The 9,287-nt window shown below is 30.8% G+C and overlaps 1 long non-coding RNA gene across 2 annotated transcripts; it reads right to left on the bottom strand.

The window, feature by feature from the left end:
• Positions 1-267: 267 nt before the first annotated feature.
• LOC141552629 (uncharacterized) lies at positions 268-9,287 on the bottom strand. Of its 2 annotated transcripts, none has more exons than XR_012485232.1 (3): positions 9,034-9,287; positions 6,367-6,417; positions 268-546 (listed from the first exon to the last, which is right to left on the bottom strand). It is a non-coding gene; the product is annotated as an uncharacterized LOC141552629 (long non-coding RNA). The 2 variants fall into 2 exon arrangements; XR_012485231.1 differs by having other exon boundaries at positions 6,367-6,414.

The raw sequence follows: 9,287 nt of genomic DNA, 5'->3' as shown, positions 1-9,287 counted from the left end.
GTTGTCTGAGGTAATATTTGAACTTCAGATCTTTCTGATTGCAACACCATCATTCTATCCACTGAGCCACCTAACTATATTACATGGACATTATTCCTGACCAAGAGCTTATTTCCCCTGTCTTAAGACATAGTCCAGAAATTAAAATACTTTGAATCAGTATAATATTATATAAAACAATACTTGATCAAAAATTAAAACAGTAATGGAAACACTTTTATTGGAATAACACTAAATCATAAATGTTTTTTTTTTTTAATCCTTGAGTTTAAAAAACACCTATTATAACAAATATCTTTGAAGAACCCAGAACTAATTTGAAAAATAATAATAATAAAATTTAATTCACATGGCATATTTAAAAAGTTTTTGTACATTACTTCATTAGATCCACGCTTATGAGACAGATTCTGCAACTATTATTCCCATTAACATTATTTCATTAATGGATGGGGAAAATGATGATTCAAAAAATAATAGTCAGGGACTTCAGATTCCAAATCCAATGCTCTTCCCAGTATATCACAATCTCCCCTCCCATGATTCCTAAACAAAAAGAAAAATACATTAAATACTTAATTCCATTTCCAATTTTTCCACTTTAAAAAGATTCTTTCCTAGGTCAATAATAACCTATAAACTCATCTTTTTTCCAGTAATTTCTACTCTAAAAAATTAAAGAACCAAAATAATTTTTAATTCCTTTAATGAGAGCCAAACTTGAAAAAGTTAATATCTGTAGACAATATTTGTAGGTTAGTCTCTATAATAATACCTCATAATACCTTTATAGAGGACTATAATATTTAAAAACATTCTCCTCAAAATAGCCCTTTAAGGTAGACAACTCATTTAATTTTGCAAAGTAGTAATCTGAGGCTAAAAACATGAAATTACTTAAAATTATATAGCTAGCAAGTTGTGAGTCAAAATTTTAACCTCAGTCCTTGATGTACCAATCAACTCTATGGCATCCTCCATCATATAGTCCCTTGTCCCCTTGACCTGGGGCCAGTCATATTTTACCAAATTCTAACTCAAGATTACAACTACAATCCTGTGCCTTTTTTCTGATACAGATGCTGCTGAGCAGAGCTGAAGGAGATCAGCCTGGGACTGAATTGAACTGCCTGGGACTACTACAAAATTATCTTTTCTGATCTCAAAAGGGCTTTTACTGCATCAAGGTAAACACTACTTTCCTTCATTGATTCTCTATCCTACTCTCCCACAGAGGCTGTTTAAAACCTCCTCTTCATTCACCAAGTCTCCCAGCGTAGCGTGTCCCCTCTCCCCTTCAAAGCTAAGAACCTCAATCTATATTTAAGGGGGAAAAAAGACCATTCTTTAAAATCTTTAAAACTTCTCTTTATTTCATATCATTCAGATAACTTCCTCTACTATCATCTCCTTCTCAGATAAAGACATTTCCCCTCATTTTATCAGAGATAACCCATCTAAAAGAGCTCTTGATCTCAATTGCTTCCAGTTTTTGTAGCACACTGAACCCTTTATCAATCTTCATGCCCTCTAGTACTTTTAATCTCTCACCATCTATTTGTTCTTTTTCTACTGGTTACAAACATGATCAAAATTCTGCCATCTTTTAAAGATCCTCACTTGACCCAACCATCTCTACTAGAAAATCATCCTATTTCCTCCCCTTTATAAACCAGTTCTGCAGTCAGAAGCATCTGAATTCAAAACTGGCCTCAAACACAAGCTGTATGACCCTGACCAAGTCACTTAATCCTGTCTGCCTCAGTTTTCCCACTTGTAAAATGATCTGGAGAATGAAATGGCAAACTATTTCAGGATATTTACTTTAAAAAAAAATCCAAATAGGGTCATGAAGAGTCAGATATGACTGACAAAACAGCAATAATAATGAGAAATAAATTGAGAAATCCATCTATATTCAATAGTTTCTCTCATTTCAAATCTAATTTTTCTGTTTAGCTTCTGAGCTCATCATTGAAATCCAAAATTTTCAGTATTCTTTCAACTGCCAAATCTAATGATCTTTTCTCAAACTGGATCCTCTTTGATCTGTCTGCAGCATTTGTCACCATCACTTATCTTCTCCAGTATACTCTAGCTTTTACTGAAAGTGTTCTAGCTATCTAACCACTTCTTAGCCTCCTTAACTGATTTTCTATTCAATTCATGCTCTCTAATTGTGGATAGTCTCCAAGGATATCTTCTGCTCTCCTACTTTGACTTTTGTTCTTTATAACTATCTCAATTAGCAATCTCATCACTTCCCATGGCTTAATTGTCATCTCTATACATGATTCCCAGATAATTATCTGTCCAACAGTAGATCATATCTTTAGACATAAAATTGAATTTAAAAAATAAAGAAATCAAGGTTCTTATGTGTTTGTTAATTTTTAATATAAAAACAATCAAAACCACAATTCTGTAGAGCAAAATTCTGTCTTAAAATTATCTAAAACAAGTATGTATCTATCAAATATGTCTATATGTATACAAAATGTATGTATATTTCTATATCTATCTAATGCAATGTGCACATTGCTTTTCACAATTCTATGGTTATTAAAGATAGAAATTATTTTTTGTCTTTATTTTTTACCTGCAATGTTTAGCACCATGCTTGGCCCAAAACAAACATGTAAATTAAATTAATCTAACTGGTCTAGATCTTTTGAATGTAGTGTTCTTTAACTTTCTGGTCTTCTTTAAGCTCCATAGCACTGATTCCCTTTCAAATATTCTGAAGCACCTATTTCATATAAGTCTGACAGAACAATTTTAATAAACATGTGTGTGTCTATGTGTCTGTGTATATGTATATATGTAGTTTAATTTTAAAACAATTTTTATTATGAAAATAATATAAAATTTTATTTTTCTCTAAAAGGCATAACCTTATACTATTTAAGGCTTTCTTCTAAGGATGGATCACAGTTTCTTCTTGGAATGCCAAAAAAAAAAAAAAAAAAAAAAAAAACCAAATATTATTTCTATTCCAAATGCTATGGGACATTTGGTCATCTTATATTAAAGTGTTCATTACAAAAAAAAAGCTCATTTTAACAATAATTGTTATCAATGCCTGTTTTAGTGAATGAAGAAACAGAGAAAGTCTGTGCAAAATTTGATAAAATTTCCTAAAATTAAATCAATATATACTTACTAGTTAGTAACTTCATTACAAAGATTCACATAAAGGAGTGCAACAAAATATATTTTAAATATGTGATAAAATAAGAGAAAAAAAATTATAGCTTCCAAAGAAGTCTCATATTTTTATGCCATGAATATTATTTCCAAATAAGAAAGTCAAGATGTATTAGATGTGGATGATGCAAAGTAAATCACAAAAAATTAAACTGATTCTATTTATCAGGCAAGAAATGACTACTTACTAAAGTGTGACTTATTTCAATAACAGCTGTGTATGCAAGGGAGATCTACTGACAAAATCAATATCAAACTAGAAGAGTAAAATTTAGAAGATATAGCATACAATTGAGGCCACTCTAACTTGCACCATTTAAACAATCTACTGATACCTCAAATTGGAACTAAGTAAAAGAACAGATATCTATACAATCTGTCCTAAAAGTGTTCAATGAATAAAAAGTAATCACTATATTGAGGAGAACAAAAAAAAAAAAAAAAAGCTTGCAAAGTGCCCCATCCAGAAAATATTTGACTTCTTTGCCAAATGGAAGATTACGACAGCTGAATGCAATACAGATTTAGAAAACAAACTCATTTATTAAATCTAATAGAGGAGATAAAATTATGAGTAGTTCTGTTTATTCCAATAAAACAGAGAACCAATAGAAGCAAATATAAATTTCTTTTAAAAAGTTTGGCAAGATATCCAATATTAAATGTTCATTATGAAAATAGAAAGGTAAAAATGGGAAAGAGCTACGAAGCTTTTTATAACAAACTCTTTTCTTCATGAACTACATCAGAGCTACCACATTTAGACTTTATGATAATGCCAGTTCTTCTTCAGATGTAGCCTTTTGAGGACTAAGTGAGGAAAAAACAAAGATGGATTTCACAGCAGTTATATAAATTAGGAATGTATTATATGATAAATGATTCATGCAATTGTGGAACCCTAAAAGGTATATTTGATTTCCTAAGATACCTGAAAAAGATGAAATTATAGCCAGAAAAAAAATTGTATCTTATCTCTCTCACACACACACACACACACACACACACACACACACACAAAACACACAAACTCGGAGGCACATATATCCATAGACATACATATATATGTATGTAAATATATATAAATATATACCTATATATGTGCTTATTTTTCCAGATTACAAAAATTTTATGAGATGAACACATGTAATGAGGACATCTTTGATAAAGTTTTGATGAGGGGTAGGTTTTTGCAACAGCAGACGACCATATCTTTATTCTAACAACTGACTGAAAAGAGCAAAGAAATTCAGACCTCTATATTGTGATTGTTTACTGATTGTAAAAACAAATCAAAGCCACTTAATTTTGTGCATTAAAATTTTGTCTTAAAAGTATCTAAAACAAGGAACCTTTTTGTACCATTCAAACTCACATATTCTTTGAAAGATATAATAATAGATAATTATGTTTTATATCTTTCTGATGATTGATATCAAATGATGAATAAGACAGATGATGTAGACTACTGTCATGAAGGATATTCAGCATAGTGTCAAAATGGGATAGAATTTCTGTATACCTTAAGGTCTTTCATATAGATCCTATTCATAAGGCCTTCATTTCAATCCTTTGAGAGCTAAACTCAAAGAAGTTTAATCTACCTATCCACATTGGAAAACCATAGTGAATGAAAAATGCCCCTCTATAGATTATGTTAAGCAATTGAATGAGCAATTCATGAAACTGGTTTATTGATTCATACCTCTTATGTAGTCATTGAAGAGCAATAAACTGGCATCAGAACTGAACAAGATTCATAGAAACTAGCTATTTTCTCAGATATTATGCTTTGCTTTTGCTAACTGCTTGTTTCTTCTAAAAAAAAATCAATATTTTAAACAAAAATCTTTTTCCAGTGATACTGTATAACCACAAGTTATGGAATTCAACAATTTTTTTAATTAACTTTGAGATCACTCAAAAGGTAATCAAGAGAGACACAGCATAAGTGCACTGAAGGATATCATGAAAGAGATTCTCTAGAAGAGAAGGTAAACTAATCATGTAATTCCCAGCTTCTTTGTGTGGATCATAACCCCATATGGGATCCTATAACTGAATGTGGGGGTAAAGAAATTATGATTTATTATCAGTAAATGTTTGATTCGTACACTTATTTTATGTAACTTTATACCTGTAAAAAATCCTCCTGTGAAAAAGGGTAGAGAGTGGAAAAAGCTTAAGAAGCCCTGATACAGATGAAGGTGAGAAAAAAATTTTGGTGATCCATTGTGTTCCATTGAAGTCCTTACATTATCAAGAGATTTAAAAGAAAGCTCCCGTCATGCTAGTTAGACTCTCTGTGCAGCTTTTATTAGAAAGTAATTGAAAAGATTTGCATATATCATCAAGGTGGCAGGTAATTATTCTTAAGACTTGTAGGTAATAAAAAAGGAGGGGAAGGGGTATGATGACCAAATACATTAACTAGGTAATGGTACTTGAATGTAATGTAATATTTTTATACAGAAGGAATGATAAAAATTTAAAATTCAGCAAATCATAGGAAGACCTTTATAAACTAATAAGAAGTAAAGTGAACCAGGAAAGTTATTTAGACATATCTACAATGTAAATGAAACACTAAAACAAAACCAACAGCTACATAGTTGTGATGACCAACCTTGGCTTGATGTGTCCATTCAAATTCTGATTTTTTTAATGTTTTAAGATACTTTCTCTTAACCTCTATGTTAAATTCATATGCACTTTAGTATCAATGTTCTAATAATTTATGGGCTTGCTCTGAAGGATCATGTATCTACAGATGGCAGGTTGATGATCTCTCATGAGAGGAGGGTAAAGGTATTCCTAAAGGTGATAATCTGCTAGAGGAAATAGCTTTATTGATCATTCTTCATGGATGTAATGTCTATGTACGCCAACATATTATATCTTATGTAATATATACATATTATTTATTATGTACTATATAAGCTATATTAGATAAAGACATATTCCCTAAGTTCCCTGAAATCTTTAAAGTTCAATTATCCTACATCTCTCCAAATTCTGTTTTATGCTTTAGATACCTTCTCTGAATGACTCTGTTGAGATTCATGTGCATTTTAGAAAAATTCTCAGGAATTTAATTTATGCCCACTAATACAATTTATATTTACATAACTCTTTCCTTAATTAGCTACTGGTACTTACCAAACATTATGTCAGTAACCTGTATCAGTTCTTGCACTATTGACAATTCTGCTGGGAAACAAAACAGAAAAAGGATCAGGCATCCTGTCTATAGGAAAATGACTGGCTGAAAAGCACTTTTGTTATATTAGAACTCAGTACATAAACCATTTACATAAATCAGCTCGAACATGAAAAACAAAACATTTTTAAGGAGTGATTCAAATTACACTTAATCCTACCAATATTCATTGTCATAGTTCAAGAAAGATTGATCTAGGAATCAAGAGTCTTTTGCTCTAATCTTGGCTCACAAATTCATTCTATGACTGAACAAGTCTCTTTCTGTCTCTGCATTTTGGTTTCCTCATCTGTAAAATTAGTTCAACTTGAATCAGAAAATAACCAAGTTTTCCTCCTACTTTTATGTTCTATCATACTATAAATGTATAGAGTACCTATTAGTATATATAAGTAATAACATTTGCAAGGAGTTTATACTCTAATAAAATGGCATGATATATAGGTAAAAACATATATATCCACAGTAGTAACATATTGTTAATGGCATATTGGACTTTGAGTCAAAAGACCTCAAGTCTAGATTTCTCACCTAAATATGTTTCTAGAGGCAAGTCACTCAAATTCCTTAAGCCTCAGTTTGTTTCACTCATGAGTAAAATGAGAATAAGAAGAGAAAAACAATTTTGAAAACTATTAGAACTCTGATCAACACACAAACAAGGATGAAACATGCTATTTATCAATGAACTTAAAATGCAAAAAGAAAAATCCATTTTTGAACACGGATAATGTAAGTTTGTATTACCAAACTATGCAGCTATGTACCATGAGCTTTCTTTTTCTTTAATAATTTGTGCAGTGCAGGGAGGTGGAGTAAAAAAAAAAAAAACAGAATAACAGATTAATAAATATTTTAAAAAGATAAAAAAGATAATGATTTTAGCATAAAAAGAAAACATAAAAACCTAAAATAAAAAATATATAATTGAGATAAGACCAATAATAATAGGGCTATTACTTATATGTTGGCTGTGAACAATTCTCTTTGTAAGTTGTAAAATATTATAGAAAGGGAAGCTATTGGGCTAAATCTCTTTTTAGTCCAAGGGTCCTCTCAAATGTGAGTTTCAGAGGTCATAATATTATTTAAAATTAGGCTGACTAATCAATTACGTTAAATAAACCTTCATTAAGGTTTCAGTATAGACAGGGTGTTCAGTAATTCTACTCTGGCCTTCATTTAGTCTGATTTCCTAATAAGTAAACAATATTTCCATCTTTAATATATGTGCTTTTTGTGGCTTTCACAATGCTGACAGCCTGGTCAGCATTATTATTTCCAGCAGTTATTTAATGTGTCTTGATTTCAGTTCTCTCATTTGTAAATTTAAGGGTTCTACAAGATCATAGTTCTTGACTTAGTTTTTCCTCTGTGCTGTGGGCACTTTCTCAAATGTGTTTAAATGAATTTTAAAAAAATTAAATAATTAAAAATTTTTTTTAAATTCGGGATTATAATAATAGCTAGCATTTACATAGCACCTATTATATGACAAACACTTGACAAATATCATCTCATTTGATCCTCACAACTACCCTGGGAGGTAGGTCCTATTTTTATTTTTATTTCATAGATGAAGAAACTGAGATAAACAGAAGTTAACTGACTTACCTAGAGTCACATAGCTAATATGTATAGTAGGCTACATTTCAACTCGGGTTGAATGTCTAATGCTCTATCCACTTCCTTAACTAACTGCCAATTATAGGAAACCAATTATATTGAAATACAGTCATCAAAATAAAAAAAAAAAAAATACACACACACAAACACAAACACATATGCATACACCATACACAGGGTAGGAATCCTTGAACAAGATGTTTTCAGAAGTCTGTTCCCACTCTAGATCTATAAGCCTATCCTCTAATTCTTTGTGCATTGGCCTTGCTTCAACTAATTTTTTTTTATTTTAAATTTTTATCTCTTCTTATACTATAATAATTCCATTTTATTCTTTTTAAATATTTATTAATCTTTCTCCCTTTATTTTTCTTCTCCCCTTTCTTCTCCAGCATATTAAATAAGAAAAAGAGTTCTCAATACACAGTTAGATATTCTAGCAAAAAAAAAAGTTGTTTTTCTCTCTAATATTCTCATTGTATAATTTGTTTTCCTAGTTCTGCTGACTTGGCCATAGTTCACTGAAGTTTCCTCTTAAGTTGCTCATTTCATCTTTTTTAAAAAAAACACAATGATATTCTGTTACATTAATTTTCCATAGTTTGCTTAGCCATTCCCCCAAAGAAAGATATCACCTTAATTTCCAATTTCTGGCTACCATAAAAAGAGTTGCTATATATTTTTATACATGTAAATCACTTCCCACAGTTTGACCAACAGTAGACTAGCATACTTGTTTTTATACACCCCCTTCAATATTTATTATTTTTCTCTTTTATCATATTAACCACTCTTACAGATGAGGACTGAGGCCTAGAGAGGGGAATATACTTTTGTAAGATTACACACTGATCAAGGGGCAAAACCACAACTAAATCACAAGATGTCTAACTCCAGATATAGAATTCTTTCAAGGTACATGCATGTATGCATACCCCACACACATATACACACAATTCCCCAACAAATGAAATTTTTACCTTATTTGATATTGCTTTATCCCATTTGGAGTATTCTAAGGAGAGGTAGGGGAAAGGGATGATGAGGAAGAAAACAAGAAAAAAATTTCTGGGAGCTCAAAAGTAGGTGTTAAAAATAACTTTTCATCATTTTACTCACGTCATCCTTTTTGACAGAATTTTTAGTGAAAACTAAACCTTCTGAGCTCTTAAGAAGACTCTAAGAGGTGTCATTATTTGACTAGCAAGATATGGGTTAATAAACTTCTAAGAGG

This window comes from Sminthopsis crassicaudata, chromosome 1 (assembly GCF_048593235.1).
Source record: "Sminthopsis crassicaudata isolate SCR6 chromosome 1, ASM4859323v1, whole genome shotgun sequence".
Lineage (NCBI taxonomy): Eukaryota > Metazoa > Chordata > Mammalia > Dasyuromorphia > Dasyuridae > Sminthopsis > Sminthopsis crassicaudata.
The sequence above is the reverse complement of the archived record's forward strand: the minus strand, read 5'-3'. Positions and strand labels throughout refer to the sequence as shown.